General features: G+C 48.1%; 1 pseudogene; it reads left to right on the top strand.

Moving 5' to 3' along the window:
• The first annotated feature begins 3,889 nt into the window (after positions 1-3,889).
• Positions 3,890-5,566, top strand: LOC101718393 (cell division control protein 42 homolog; annotated as a pseudogene).
• The last annotated feature ends 10,918 nt before the right edge of the window (positions 5,567-16,484 follow it).

Raw genomic sequence — 16,484 nt, 5'->3', positions numbered from 1 at the left:
CAAGGTCCCAAGTTCGATCCCCAGTACCCAAAAAAACCAAAAACCAAAGATGGGTAACCTAGGAAATAATGAGAATTAAGACATGTTATGTACATGTACCAGTTCTCCAAGACGAATGTAATCATTATATGCTGCAAACACGTACTAATGAAAACTAAAACTTAAAAACTGCAAAATAATTTTTTAAATGAGTGATTTGAGACGTTTTGCCTAAAAAATTCTTTGAATGTTTTGAATGTGGTTTTTTTGTTTGTTTTCATCTTAGGGTCAGATTGATGTAGGGAGAATAGATGTAACTCCCAAACCTAGCAGATATCTGAAATGGCAAGTTCGTGTTCTCTAAAATTGAAGAATGAATTCTAGGAACAATGGTGGTTAAGAGTAGGAAAGATTTATTGAGAGAAAGAAAGCTTCTGTACAAGAGAGATAGAAGGGGGACCAGAAAATGTGTTACCCGCCGACCCTGCTTCTCAGAGGTGTTTTATGGGACGAAGCCACAAGGTGAGGCAGGGTCAAAGTGGGACAAAACTGTAGTCAACTAATAAGTTTGCAAGTACAGTCGCTTAGGTAATATTTATCCAATGAGAAATCACAAGGTGGACATGAGGTGAGACAAAACTATGATCAACCAATGAGACAAGTATAGTCGCTTAGGTGTTATGGATTAAATGGGGATCCAATGGGGAAGCAAGTCACTTAGCAAGCACACAAAGAAGGAGCAAGGATTTTTGGTCTGGGGTGGGTCAGGGACCTTTCCTGGAAGGTCTTGGCCCTCACCCAGGTGATTGATACCTGTTTAGAATATCAATCACTGCTATTCATGCTATGGCAAGTGAAAAGAAGTCTCTCTTCTTTTACAATCCTGGCCTTCAATGAATGTGTCTAGATTGTCCTTTTCACTGTCAACTGCCTGTACTGCCTATCTACAATAAGACTGCTGCCCTTTACCTTGTCAACTAGGTTAATTTAGGGCTGAATGTGTTTGGAGACGGGAACAGCCAGCAAGCTCTGTGACCTTGAGCAAGTTACTTAACCTCTCTGAGTTGCTCTGGTCTCACTCAAAGCACCGCCTCGCAGAGTTTGAGAGGGTTCACACAGGTGTGAGGGATCCTAACTGCCACCAAGGTCATCAGCGCAAACACAAGTTCAAAGTTCCTCTGCAGGGAGGCTGGTGGGCTTTGGGGACAGGTGTGGAGCTCATCTCCAGAAAAGGGCCCTGAAGTCCACGGCACTAGAGAGGACAGGGTCCCTGGTGACCCAGATGGCCCAGGGAATGGGAAGAATCCCACTCCTGCTTCACCCGGACACACACAAGCCTTTCACTGAGCTGCTCCCGTTCCAGGCACAGCTGGGCCCCTTCGGGCCTTCAGTTTGACCCCAAGGGCAAAGAGGAATCAATTTGTGCAGAGAACTGGAATGAAAGAGATTTCAATTGACCTCTGAATGGGGTTTTAATTTGCTTCATTACAGCCAAAGGGGCCTCAGGAAGAGACCCTTGAGACTGCTTTTATCTGCTAATGCACAGCGTTAGTGTAGCAGCCACAGCCCGGATGGTCTGGATGGGGGCGGAGCAGAAGGGGGAGGCCCTGGGCTGAGCCCAGGCCCAGACCTCTCCCTGGAATTGGCTTCCAGCACCCTCGGAGCCAAAGCAGAGCCCCGGTGGAGGGAGAAGAGGGGCAAGACGATCCGGGCTCCAGCCCCAGCTCCGATGCCCACAGGCCTTGGCACCTGGGCGGGCACCTCCCCTCTGAGCTCTGGCTCAGGTGCTCTGGGGCCCGGGGCACCTTCCAGGGCTGAAACAGAGCTCTGTGGGGGTAGCAGTGACCACACAGAATGCAGCCCTGTGAGCACGGCAGAGCCCTCCAACCTCCATCTTTCCAGCCGTCTTCTCTCCAGGCCTGCTCCAGGCTCCAGTTCTCTGCTCTGCCCACTCCAACTCCCAAAGAAGGCCAGGGGGGCCCCTTGACTACCAGGGCTCCTCTGCAGGCTGCTACCTCCAGGGCTGGTGGGCTTGGGCACGGCCAGCCTGAGCCCTGGAGCCCCTGAAATGTGTCTCTACCCCAGGCTGCTCAGCACAAAGCCCCAGGCTTTGCGGAAACGCCCAGTTCCCGGGCTCCCTGGCTCTGAGCCGGGCGCTGCCTTGAAGAGCTGTGTCCTTTCAGAATCACGGCCTTGTCCAGTCACTTTTCAGACTGAAGGTGACCGGGGTGGACTTCCTGGAGGCAGCGTGTTTGCTGAAGGCTTCACGGAGATCACAGGCAGCACAGGCTCTCCTGGGTGACATCCCTGCAGCCACTTCTTCCAGACAGAGCCCAGGTGCCAGCGGCCGCCGTTCTGACTCAGTAGCTAGCACAATGGTCCTTTGCGGAGGAAATGCCTTTGTCAGGGTCTCAGGCATGACTGCTGCTCTTCCAGAAGAATGCAGCGTTCTCCAGCGGGCTGGAGGTAGGGAGAGTGACGTGGTGGCCAGGAAGGACACTGGTAATGCACATCCATTAGTGCATTCAGAAGCCACCAACCGTCCTGCCTGACCCAACAATGGGCTCTAAGTGGCCTTTTACAGGCACTCAGCAGTGTTCTCTGAGCCCCGCTCGCTGGACGCTGGTCTTCTGTTTTCACGTCTGCTGCTCAAAGGAACAGAGCAGGCAGAACTGAGGGCCTGAGTGGCCCACCTGAGGCCCGAAGCGGGAGTCCTGCTGCCCGGAGAGCGGACTGGGCCCTGGACAGTGCGGGGTGACCTGATCCGGCGCAGCCGCAGCCTCCGAGGTCCTGTGTGTGCACAGGTGTGACGATGGGGTCCAAGCGCTCCTGAGTGCGGGCTTGGCTTGTGCCTAACGAACTCCCAGAACCTTCCTGGGCAGTTGAGGGAGGGTCCTTCCCAGCGTCCCCTGGGCAGCTGTCCTTGGTTCTGGGGTGAGCTGGGCCCAAGCCTTTGGCAGAGCCCTGGGGGCGCGGCCCCCAGACCAGGGCTAGTTTACCTTCAAAGCCCACCTTGACTTTGGAGTCACATTGGAAAATGTATCAATTATGGCTGGGTGTGGCAGTGCACACCTGTGATCCCAGCACTTGGGAGGCTGAGGCAGGAGGATCCTCACCCCGACTCTTCTTATTTTTTATTTTGAGACAGGATCTCACTAAGTTCCCCATACTGGTCTTGAACTCACAATCTTCTTGCCTGCTGAGTAGCTAAGATTACAAGTGTGTGCCACCATGCCCAGCTACAGCAACATTATTTATAATAACCAGAAAGTAGAAATAACTCAAATATCCATGTACTGATGGATGAATAAAAATGTGGTATGCCCACACAATGGAATATTATTTGGCAATGAAAAAAATGAAGTATTGATACAGGCTACAACATGAATGAACTTTAAGAACATGATTGGGTTGGGGACTTAGCTCAGTGGCACCGTGCCTGTCTCATAAGTGTAAGGTCCTGAGTTGGATCCCCAGTACCGAGGGTGGGGGTGGGGAGAACATGATGCTAATTGGAAGATGCTAGGTATAAAAGGCCACATATTGTATGATGAACTTTTTTTTTATATGAGATGCCTTCTCCCTATGTAGCCCAGGCCGGCCTCAAACTCAGCAATCCTCCTGCCTCAGCCTTCCCGAGTGTTGGGATTACAGAAGGGCACCACCAAGCCTAGCTGTATGACTCCATTTATATGAAATGGCCAGAACAGGCAAATCTACAGAGACAGAAAGTAGATGAGTGGCTTCCAGGGCTTGGGAGGGATCATAGGGATGGTGAAGAACGTGGATAGGTACAGGATTTCTTTGGGGAGTGATGAAAATTCCTAAAGCTGACTGCACTGGAAGCTGCATATCCCTGTGAAAATACTAATGCCGCTGTGTGTGCTTTTTTTTTTTTTGGTACCAGGGATCGAACTCAAGTCCTTGCGCTTGCGCAGCAGGCGAGGAAACCACTGAGCTAAATACCCGGCCCCAATGCATCTGCTTTTAAATAAGTGAATTGAGCCCCAGCAGAGAAGCTGAGGTCAACATCAAATTTGAAATATTTAAACTATTCGCACAATGCAGACAATTAAGTGCATTGTTGTGGGCGATGGTGCTGTTGGTAAATCATGTCTCCTGATATCTTATACAACAAACAAATTTCCATCTGGATATGTACCAACCATTTTTGACAACTATGCAGTCACAGTTATGATTGGTGGAGAGCCATATACTCTGGGGATTTTTGATACTGCAGGACAAGAGGATTTATGACAGACTACAACCATTGAGTTATCCACAAACAGATGTATTTCTAGTCTGTTTTACAGTGGTCTCTCCACCCTCATTTGAAAATGTGAAAGAAAAGTGGGTGACTGAGATAACTCACCATTGTCCAAAAACTCCTTTCTTGCTTGTTGGGACCCAAATTGATCTCAGAGATTACCCCTCTACTATTGACAAACTTGCCAAGAACAAACAGAAACCTATCACTCCAGAGACTGCTGAAAAGCTGGCCCGAGATCTGAAGGCTGTCAAGTATGTGGAGTGTTCTGGACTCACACAAAAAGGCCTACGTGGGGAGCAATGCTACATAATTTTAGGGAAAAATCATTTGGTTAGCTTAGTTCTCCTGCCTACAGCCAAACCATGAAATTCCAAGACATAATTCCATTTTGGCCTCTGGTCACAACTGAGACCTCAATGATCCGGTGATGCTGTGATTCTCCAGGACAAGAAGCATCCTGAGGGGCCGGGGATTTAGCTCAGTGGTTCCAGCACCTGCCTTGCAAGCAAAAGGTCCCGAGTTTGATCCCTGGTACCAAAAAAAAAAAAAAAAGAAGCATCCTGGGAGCTGAAGACATCCTGGGAGGAACAAACATCTACTCAGTTCCTCCTTGTTCTTGGACTGTTACATCTTGTTTACGCGGATGTACTGAAGTCTCTGCAAGTCATTTGTTACATTTTTTTTCTCCTGATGTACTGAGTACTAAATAAAAGGTCCAGTAAACTGGGGGCTGTCGTCTTTGCCCCCCAGAGCAGTGCTTATCAGACCTAAAGCTCAGCTTCTTCTCAGTCTCATTTTTCTACCTTTCCTGTAATTCGCCTTGTGCTGCCGTGGCTTGAAGGAGACTAGGACTTACTGCAGAGGTTCTGGTAACGTCCCCTTCCCCTGTTCCCTACAGGCCTAAAGAATATGTTTGATGAAGCAATATTGGCTGCCCTGAAACCTCCAGAACCGAAGAAGAGCCACAGGTGTGTGCTGCTATGAACATCTCTCCAGATCCCTTTCTGCACAGCTGGTGTCAGCATCATACTAAAAGCAATGTTTAAATCAAACTAAAGATTAAAAATTAAAATTCATTTCTGCAATAATGACAAATGCCCTTCACCTACCCACATGCACTCATGTGAGACAAGGCCAATAGGTATGGCCCCACTCCTCCCAGTACTAGTTAATTTTGAGTAATTGTGATTGTCAGAAAAGTGATCAGTACTAGTTTTTGTTTTGTTTCAAAAAAACTTTTTTTGTTATTGTTTAAAAAGTAAGGCATGCTTGTGATGACTCTGTAACAGACTAATTTGAATTGTTGAAGCTGCTCCCTGGTTCCACTTGCGAGTAATCTGGGACACCTTAGTATTTTTTCCTTCTTTTTTGGGGGGGAGTGTGGGGGGGGATTGTTTTTTAGTCTTGTTTTTTAAATTCAATAACCAGTGGAAAGCCCTTAGGGGAGGAGGATGGATTGATTCCACAGTCCACTTCCTAGATCTAGTTTAGAAAAATGTGTTCCCTACCTGGTGCTCTTAGGAAGGAGTATAGTAAATGCCTCATTTAATAATATACTCCTTTTTGAAAGTTGCCTTTTCTCTCTCCACCCTTGAGTAGGTCCAGTATTTGATGAAACTCATGAGAGTGGGTGGAAGCTGTCTTGCCCCTCCTCTTTTCTAGGATGCACTCTATATGTGAGTGTGACTTTCAAGGAAATTTGTTTGCCATTTGCTAATTTCTTTTTTGAAGTTAATTTTAACTTCTTTCACTGATAAATGAAGAAAAGTATTGCATCTTTTGAAATACACCAAATGGATTGAGTTTGTAATTTAAAAAATTTTCATTGTCATTGTCTTATATGCTTAGCATAGGTTTGCAACTTGGTGTTTGGTGTTCCTAGAACAGAACCCAGCTGAAGATCTTACAGAGGAAATATTAGGGGTGGTGCTACAAGACAGATGCCTGGGGGATAACTGGCATCCTCTTTCAGGTTATGAGGATGCAGGCCTGCTTCATTAAGAAGCTGGGGGTGGGTGGGGGCAGGGAAGAACACTTACCAACATGGGGACCAGCTAGGGAAATCCCCTTATTTCTGTTTTGCATATGAGGAACCCTATAGCAACCAGTTGAGGCTCTCTAGTTTAATAAAGATCATACAAGGAGTCCGAGACTGTTTTAGTAAGTGTTAATAAGGATTTTATCAGTTTATTTTTGTTGCATATTCCAGGTTTTAAAAATGTTTAGGTCAGGGGCCAGGGATTTAGCTCAGTGGTTCCGGCGCCTGCTGCGCAAGCACAAGGACCCAATTTCGATCCCCGGTACCAAAAAAATAAAATAAAATAAAATAAATAAATAAATAAAAATGTTTAGGTAATTTTTTTCACCTTCCCAAAAATCCTAATACTTGTAGATTACATTAGTGTTGAACCAATGCTTTCTCACGTCTCAATCTTCATATATGCATTCTTTTCAGATGTATTAAACAAAAGCCCTTCACAAAAATAAATAAATAAACAAACAAATAAATAGGTGAATTTTATGGTATATGAATTATATCTCAATGAAGCTTATTTCAAAAGCTGTAATTTTGGAGGAAAGTGGACAGATGGTGCTGTTTTCATAAAAGGAATGCTACTCACCAATACAAGCCACTGACGTGTGCCAGGCCACCTCGCATGTGTTGCTAACACGGAAGGAAAAACAGCAGCACCATTTGAACTCCACAGTCAGCAAGCCCTTCATGCCGCCTCATGTCCAGACCGAGCTCAGACAAATTCCCCATGATGAATGTGATCATTATGTTTATCTAGAGTGTACCAGTAAAGTTAATTTAAAACAACAACAACAAAAACAGAAAGCAAGTGTTGCCCAGGATGTGGAAAAAGTGGAACCTCATACACTCCTGGTAGATGGGTTAAATGGTCCAGGGCTGGGGAAATAGTTGGCAGTTTCTGTTTTTGTATTTTTTTGGGGTACCGGTCATCAAACTCAGGTCCTTGTGCTTGTGGAGCAGGCATCAAAACCACTGAGCTAAATCCCCGGCCCAGTTGGCAGTTTCTTAAAAAATGCGAACATGCTTTTATCATATGACCTGGTATCTACTCCTAGGCATTTATCCGAGGGAAATGAAACCCGCATGTTCACAAAAAGTCTTATACAGTACAAGAATTTTTTTCAATTTTACTTTTTTTTAAAAAAAAGTTAGTGTATGTTTGCAGTACATAATGATTATAATATAGGAATGTTTATAGCAACTTCATTCTTAATACTTATGATCTGGAAACATGTCTGTCAACACATGAACAGATAAGATGTAGTATAATAAAAAACATTTAAAAGATGCTGTGGTGTACTTATATAACAAGTAAGAAGAAACAAATTACTGTATCAGGGTGTGGTGGTGCAGGCCTCTAATCCCCGACACTGGGGAGGTTGAAGCAGGAGGATCTCAAGTTTGAGGCTAGTCTAGGCCATGTAGAGACCCTGTCTCAAAAACACAAAAACAACAAAATTGGAGAGAGAAAGGAACAAGCTGCCGATACAATGGCACGACATGGATAAATCTCAAAAACATGACATTGAGTGAAAGAAGTCAGGAGAGGTCCACTGCATGGTTCCATGATTCATCTGTGGTGAAGAAAATGAAGTGAAGGGCCTGGGATTTCACTCAGTGGTTCTGCCGCCTGCCTTGCAAGCACAAGGCCATGAGTTCAATCCCCGGTACCAAAGAAAATGAAGGGAGAAGTCACCTCAGGAGAATGGGAGGGTGGACTGGGAAGAGATGTGAGGGAACTTTCTGGAGTCAGAGAGATGTCCCACATCCTGACAGCAGTGTGGTTTGCACAGGAAGGCAGTTACCCTGTGTACACTCGCTGTAGGTTAACGATACCCTAATCTTATAGATGCAAATGGCTAACACGGTGCCCTCCAGAGCTGTGAATTCTTCAGAGGACAGAGCTTCCCCTGTAGCTCAGCCACCCCGTGACGTTCCCACAGCAGCCAGCAGCCTCGCCTCGGTCTCGAGGACACTGGCCTGAGGTAGGCAGAAGAGGCCCCAACCTTGATGGCTGAGAGGGAGCAAGGAGCAGTGGAGGCCCGGGCCCTCTGCTTCCAGACAAAGCCGGCCTGCAAGAGGGGACAGGGAGGGAGGGCCAGACAAAGGGCCAGTCACATCTCCAGCTTCTCCCTGCTTTTAAAAGCCTGCGGACCTGGGAGGGAAGCAGCTTGCCGGGCCTGGTTGAAGAGTAGATTCCCTGATGGAGCTGGTGGGGAGCAGGGCTCGGGAGGGGCCGGCTTTCAGGAAAGCTCGGGAGCGGAGCCATTTGCCATTGTGCCATGGTGGCCTTCAACCCACTGCACTCAGGAGAAGTGGGCAGAAACAAAGGCCCGAAGCCCGAGGACTCTGGGCCCTCAGATGCTTCAGGCGCTGATGACAGCCAGGGCTGGGGAATGGCATGGGGTGAAAGGAGCCTGCCACAGGGAGGGGACTGTCCCCCGCCACCACTGTCCCCCGCAGGCACCTCCGCACTGCTCACGTCTGAAGGGATGGCCACAGGTGCCAAGCTCACCGCGGCTGGCCTGAGATCGAGTGAGTTGGGTACGTCCACATGGCGGGAAAGCCCAGCAGGTGTTGGCACTGTATGTCATCAACACAGTGCACGTCACACAGAGGACAGGGTCTGGCACGTTTGGCATTTGTTCAAAGAAGTTAGGAGCACATGACCAGAGAGAAAAGCAACGTTAAACATTAAAAGAAGGATGCGGAGTGCTGAGGTGTAGCACAGAGGTTAGCAGACTACTTGGCTGAGATTGGCAAGGCCCTGGGTTCAATGAGAGAGAGACAGACAGACCGACAGACAGACCGACCGACAGACAGACAGACAGAACTGAGCTCCAGCACTACCGGTAAGGAAACACAGCCGCGGTAAGTTGCTGAGCAAAAAAACACAAAGTTAATTTTTTTTCCATACAAGGGATTGAATCCACTACTCAACTGCACTCCTAGACCCTTTTTCTTTTTTTTTTTTGGTACTGGGGATCGAACTCAGGTCCTTGCCTTGTGAGGCAGGCGGCAGAACCACTGAGCTACATCCCCGGCCCTCATTTTTTTATTTTGAGACAGGGTCTTGCCAAGTCACTAAGCTGCCCAGGCTTTGTCCAAACTTGTGATCCGCCTGCCTCAGCCTCCTACAGTGCTGGGATGACAGGCGTGGGACACCACGCCCCCACACCTGGCTGCCCCGCTAATGTTTTTAAAAAGTAACGTGCAGATAAACCCCCTGGCCCATAGTCTCCTGAAGCTGTTGAATTTGGGGATATTGGCAGCAACAGTAACCTAAATAGTGATGATAGGGAATATTCTACCTGGGTACTCAGTTTCTTTTACTCTTTTTCTTTCTTTTTTTATTTTTGGCACAGGGGATCGAACCCGGACCTTGCGTTTGCAAGGCAAGCGGCAGAACCAGTGAGCTAAATCCCCGGCCCCCCCAGCCCTTTTTTACTCCTTGTTTTGAGACAGTCTCAGCACATTGCCCACGAGGGACTCAGACACGCAATCCTCCTGCTTCAGCCTCCCAAAGTGCTGGAATTAGAGGTGTGCACCTCACCCAGTCAGTTCGCAGAGCTTCAAATGCTGGATCCGATTCCACTGTAGAGACATCCCATGGCTTTCCAACCAGTCACACACCGGTGGCTGACTACATCTCTTCTGTTCATTTATTCAAGAAACAAGGATCGAGGACCCCCCCCCCCCTTGAGGCAGGCAGAGAGGTCGGAGTGCCAGGAGCTCCCTCAGAATCCAAGACTTTGTATTCTGTGTTCCAATGAAAGAGGCCGACATTTAAGAAAGTAAACAAGCAAATAAATGCATAATTGCAAACTGTGTGTGTGTGGAGGGGGAATTCCTAGGAGTCTAAATGGTGCAACATTGGAAAATTATCAGAATTATAATACTAGTAATAAACTTTGCAGGGAATGAAACAAGCAATTACAGCTCCAGGGAGGGAGGGAGAGAGACAGAGCTATGTAAGGAAGGAAATGTAACCAGAGCACACATTTGCAGTGAACAATATTTACACGGTCCTCATGCTTTAACTCAATGTAGGCTACCAGACGGGGTGACAGAAAGGTGGCAGGAGTCTAAGAAGCCGGAAGATGTTTGACGTGGGTAAATGCACGGCTGCAGCAGTTGCGAGTCATTCAGAGAAGCTGAACTAAATGCAGGAGGAAACCGTGAGGGGGCTGAGGGGACAGAGGAAAGGAGTCGGCCCCACACCGGAGCTCAGACTCTCGAAGGGGGACAGTAAGGAGGGGCCTGAGAGCACGCTCGTGGGGCGCGGAGACGGGGAGGAAAAAGTGGGTGCAGAGGGGCCGGACCAGGGAGGGCTGAGGCGGCCCGCTGCCCTGAGCGCCCCGGGAAGACAGCGGGCGGGCGCCAGGGCACCGCGCTGCTCTGGGGACCCGCCCGGGCCGCCGCGCCCCCGTGTGGCCGGCCCGCGTCACCGCACGCCCGGCCGCCTCTGCCCGCGCGGGTCTGGCCTTCCCTCCAGTCGCCACCATCAAAGCGGAGACGGATTTTCCCGCGGAGGTTTTGCTCCGGGGCTCGTTTCTCCGTCCGTCACCGGAAGGGGCCAGGACCGAGGCAGCTCGGGTCGGTTCGGGAAGCGCTCCCCGAGGGCCCTGGGCCCGGCCCACCACCCTTCCCTTTCCCCGGGCCGTTATGGCAGCTTCCGGGCCTGTCTCCTTCCCGCCATCTGCGCCTCTGCAATCAGAGCCCTCTTCAAACCGGCCATGGTGCCGCACACCTGTAATCCCAGCACTCGGGAGGCTGAGGCGGGAGGCTCACCGGGAGTCCGAGGCCAGCCTGGGCTACATAGTGAGACCCTGTCTCCAAAAAAACCCACTCCAAGCAAAAGGAGCAAAAAGGAACGCCTCCGACTATCCACAGGGATCTGTGAGGTATGGCACCCCTGTAGAATCTGCACTTCCACGTGAAGTAGAATCTGCTGCCTCAGAGCCCTTGTACATCCCGTCCCCTGTGCCATCGCTTGCTAGTCTTGATCCCTGATTTCCTTAGGGTTTCCGTTCACGATGAACCTCACTGGAGACTTCCCCCACTTCTCTACACAAGCTAGCACACCCAGCTGGTTGCTCTCATGCACTCTCCTGCTGGACTTTCTTCCGGGCACTGCTGCCGCTTTCACTGTCTGCTGATTTGGGTTTTGCCCACGCCCCTCACCTCCACCAAGCTGAGAGCGTCATGCCGACAGGGCCTGCACAGGGCAGGAGTTTGGGACTCCAAGGGGAGAAGGAATGAATCCTTGCCAAGCCCACCGCAGGGTTCAGGGAATAAAATCTGGGCTCCCAGATGACACTCTCGGCCTCTGCTCGGGCTTGGCCTTTATCCACGAGTCAGTTAGGGTCTGGAACCCCCAGGCTCGTGTGTCGACAGCTCTGCTGTGCAGTGATGTCCACAGACGGGCTTTGGGAGGCGGCTCCGACCTCCTCGGTGGATGGACCCTCTGGCAGATTCGTGACAGGATGGCCTTGTGGGCAGGGATGAGACTTAGGAGGTGGAGTAGTGGGTCCTGGGGCAGGAGCTGGGGACTGTTGTCCTTGGCCGGTCCCCTGCCCCATAAGGTGAGCAGCTCTGTCTCCTGTGCCCTTCCCCGTGCTGCTCTGCCTCCCCACAGGCCCAGAAATGAGGGGGCCAGGTGACCATGAACTGAACCCTCTGAAACCACAGGACAAGAAAACCTTTCCTAGGCCAGGGATTTAGCTCAGTGGTTCCAGCACCTTCCTCACAAGCACAAGGTCCGGAGTTCAATCCCCAGTACCAAAAAAAAACCAAACAAAAAACCTTTCTTGCTGTAAGGTGTCTTTCTCAGGTATTTCATCACAGGGACGGAAAGCTGACCAGACTCCAGGACTGAGCTCTCCGGTGAGAACCCCGAGGTCAGCAAGCCAGGACGGGTCTCTCTGAAGGCAGGGACCTGTCCTGTCACCGCGGGTACCAGGGAGCCCAGGGAAGGCTCAGCCCTGGAGAACAGCGGATTGAGAGGTTGTGTTCCTCACAGCAGAGCCAGAAAGAGATGGTTCGGCCCCTGCTCTGGGGAGCCCAGGCTTGAGGGCCTGAGAAACAGGATTGATTCTTGTGATCATGACAGTCGCCACCAGGCGGTTCCCTGACCTCTGAAGAAACCTTCGCATTGCTCAGAGGCTCCATTTAGAGTTTGACCTAGAGGCTGGATCAAGCTCGACGGAGGGCAGCCCTGCCCTCTGGTGGCCGCTGCGAGAAGTCCCATCACAAGGCTGCTTTACGGCAAAAGGTTTTTCATTCTACCGCACTCCCTTACAGACATGTTGGAAAACATAAGGGAATAAAAATCCCATCCCCTTAATCCAGATGCAGCTGGGTCTTGTGGCACACCCCACCACTCTCGGAAGCTGAGGCAGGAGGATCCCAAGTTCAAGCTCGGGAACTTAGTGACTTACCAAGATCCTATCTCAAAATAAAAAATACATAACAAATTTAAGAAGGGTCAGGCATGGTGGCGCATGTCTAATCCCAGCACTCGGGAGGCGGAGGCAGGAGGACTGCCATGAGTTCAAGGCCAACCTGGGTTACATAGAGAGTTCAAAGCCAATCTGAGCTACATACGGAGACCCTGCCTCAAAAAAACCAAAAAAAAAAAAAGGATTGAAGATTTAACTCAATGTGAAAGTCCGGGGCTCAATCCCCAGAACTGCAAATAATAATGATAATAACTTTTTATCATCATCATCATCATCACCATCATCCCGGTGCTATTGGAACTTCCAATCTGGTTCATACCCAGTTCCTTCACTCCATGAAGTATTTACAGAGCACTTACCTTGTCCAGGACAAGGTTTGCTGGAGCAGAGCAAAAGCCACTGTGTTGTGCTCTCACCTGTGGCTGGGACATTCTCTATTCTTGGGCCCCCAAAATCCTGGAGCCGAACACCTTGAATTGGCAGCCGCCCCTGCTGGGTGTCCTGGGACACAGTTGGGGGTGACAGAGTCACAAAATCCTCATCACATGGGCGTCTGTGAAAGCCTCCAGCAGGAGCCCAACTTCCCCCACACCCACTGCCCCAGGAGGTGAGAAGCCAAGGGTGGCATTGGGAGAGGTGGGGACAGCCCAGTGTGGACACCTGGAGCCCAACATGGAGGCCACCACAGGCAGACTGTTTGGAAAGATTCCCCGGTAACAAACATAAGTCAGAAGACATCCGGGGGAAAAGAGTCCATTCATAAGGGCAGACAAAGAACAATGTGTAGACATTGGCTTATCACAGAATATATAATACTTAACTAAGGGAAAGTTGTGAATGTGCTGAGGGACATACAAGAAGACTCAAATAAACAGAAAGACTACCTTTTGTCTGGAACAAAAGGTTGGATGTGAAAACATTAGGTTTCCCTGTATATTTGCCATGTGTGTGTGTATCTGTATATTCATATATATATGAATCATAGGGTTCCTGCCTTCCCCTTTCCCAAGATCCAGCACTTCCCCTTTACAGCACATATGACAGTGTGATTGTTTTTGTAATTATGTATTTTGTATCACCCCCACTTGACTGATTAAGTAACACTAAACATCATCTGGAAAATACATAAGCGAAAATAGCCTGTAAATCTCTAAAAAAATAACCTTACCCAGTAGTAAAAATATAAAGCTGGAGCAAATAAAGCAACTTGGCATATATACAAGTTCACAATTCTATTGTGAGCAACCAACCGGAACACAATAAACAGACCAGAAATAGATCAAATACATGTGGAAATTTAGAATTAAGATAAAAGTGGCACTGAATCCATGGGGGAAATGGTTTCAGTTGATACTTTTGGGAAAGGGTAGTCATTTAGAAAACAATTGAATGTGGATCCATACCTTTTCTTCTTTCCATCAAAATAAACTGCAGACAGATCAAAAATGTAAAAAACTGAACCATAAGGCATGGGGAAAAAAGCATGAATCAAAAATTGGGCAGCCAAAATGAATAGACACGTCTCAGAAGTACAAATCACCAGTAAATACATGAAGAAATCATCAACATCTCTGGCTTTTAGAAAAATGCAAATTAGATACCATTTTCCCCCAGAGAGAATGGCTATCATCAAAAAAATCTAACAGGGGGCCAGGGATCCAGCTCAGTGGTTTTGCCGCCTGCTGCACAAGCACACGGACCCGAGTTCGATCCCCAGTACCAAAAAAAAAAAAATCTAACAGGGCCAGGGATGTAGCTCAGTGGCAATGCGCCTGCCTAGAAAGCGCAAGGTCCCAAGTTTGATCCCTGGTACTGGAAAAAAAAAAATCTAACAATAACAAATGCTGGCAAAGATATGGGGAAGAAGGAACTCGTCTACATTGTTGGTGGGAATGTAAGCTAGTACAACCTCTGTGGAGATTCCTCAAAATACTAAAAGTAGAAATTTCATTTGACTCAGCTGTTGCCCTCCTAGGTATCTTCCCAAAAGTTAAAATCAGCATATTACAGGGATACATGCACACCCATGTTTATAGCAGTACAATTTATAACAGCTAGATCTTGGAAAGTGTATATGTCCATCAACAGATGAGTGGATAAGGAAATGCAGCATTTATACACCATGGAGTACTATGCTGCCATCAAGAAAGATAAACTTGAGGCATTCATAGGTAAATGGATGCAACTTGAGAACATAATGTCAAGTGAAATAAATCAGATACAGAAGATTAAATATCATATGGTCTCTCGTACAAGAAATATATATATTTATATATATAATATATATTATATATAGATATACACAAATAAAGAGCAAAATAGAAGTCAGATAAACAGGAAGTAGGAAGAAGTTCAAATAATTCCCCAAATTACCTATTCCATTGTTTCAAAAAGATTTTAACATATATGCTAATTTGTTTCATTTATACTACTAGTTTCTTTTAGTTCGTTGAAAGGAAAGTTTCATGCTATTACTTGTTTGCTTCTTCTTTGTAAGAGAGAATCCTTTTCGACTATGTCTTGAACTGGAGTAAGTACTCTGACAATAATGATACACAGTGTATTAACTACTGTTATTCTCTTATTATTTTGTCCTGAAATTTTGTTTTATTTTTTCATGACATAAAAAGATAATAAATAAATTGGGGGAAATATTTGCAACAGTATGAGAAACAATGTGTCAATTTCCTTAAAAACAAAGTATGGCTACAAATCAATAAGCTACATACGAAGAACCTAATGGCAAAAAGACTTGTATGCAAGACAACAGAGAAGAAAAAGATTCGTTTGGGTAACAGACACAAATTAAAATAAGATACATTTTTCCATGGAAGTGTCAAACGACTGACAAAGATACGCAGACGTGTTGAGAAAGGTGAGGAAAAGCATCCGATTATTTATGGAAATGGAAATCGGGAAAGCCATTATGAGATGCAATTTGGCAAAAGTAATCAACATTTTAATTGCACGTGGCTGTTAGGCCAGCAATTCTGCCGCCAGTGCTTCGTATCTGGGGCACAATTTTAAGAGCAAAATGCCAGGAACTCGTGCGGCGATTCACGGGAGTAATGGTATCCACTGTGCACTTGCAGGTGAAAAGCGCAAGGCACAGAAGCTGGGCTGCTTCGTTGAGGCCACACACCGGTAGTTACACGCCTCTATGCAATCACTTCCACACGCAGGCTCCCTCTGGGCAGGAGGCTTGGAGCCTGGGACAAGGAAAGGCCTGATCTCTGGCTTCCGCTACTACTCTCACTACTATTTGAATTTTTACTATGAGAGTATCTGCCCTTTCATAGAACACGTCGTTGCTGCTGTGAGTGTTCTGAGATCACACAGACTGCCCCAGGGGACATCAGCAAAGAGGCCCGTGGCCACCCAGGCATGACCGGGGAAGATGCAAGAATGGCAACATTCTGTGCTCCCAAGGCAATTTATGTCACCCCAAAACCTTATGTGCTCAGGGGTGGGGGTCTTGGAAGGTGGTGGACCCTGGGGTGCTGCACTCACGGGCAGATGAATGTGCTGGTGGGAGGTGAGCCCCTCAGGCACAGCCTCAGCCCCAGGCCAGAGCCCACCTGGCACTTGCTGGGTGGGGAGCACTAGAATGGAACCTTGGACCTGGAACAGCTCAGCTTCTCCCCAGTTCAGAGGCCCACACCCCATGCACACTCCCAGGCTTCCCTGCCCTGCAGGCGGCTTGACTCCCAGGGCTCAGCTTCTCCTGTCCTCTGCATCC

This window comes from Heterocephalus glaber, unplaced genomic scaffold (genome assembly GCF_053883595.1).
Source record: "Heterocephalus glaber isolate CG9 unplaced genomic scaffold, H.glaber_assembly_v1.0 deba00001457, whole genome shotgun sequence".
Taxonomy (NCBI): domain Eukaryota; kingdom Metazoa; phylum Chordata; class Mammalia; order Rodentia; family Bathyergidae; genus Heterocephalus; species Heterocephalus glaber.
Note: the sequence above shows the minus strand (reverse complement) of the source record. Positions and strands in the feature narration are given on the sequence as shown.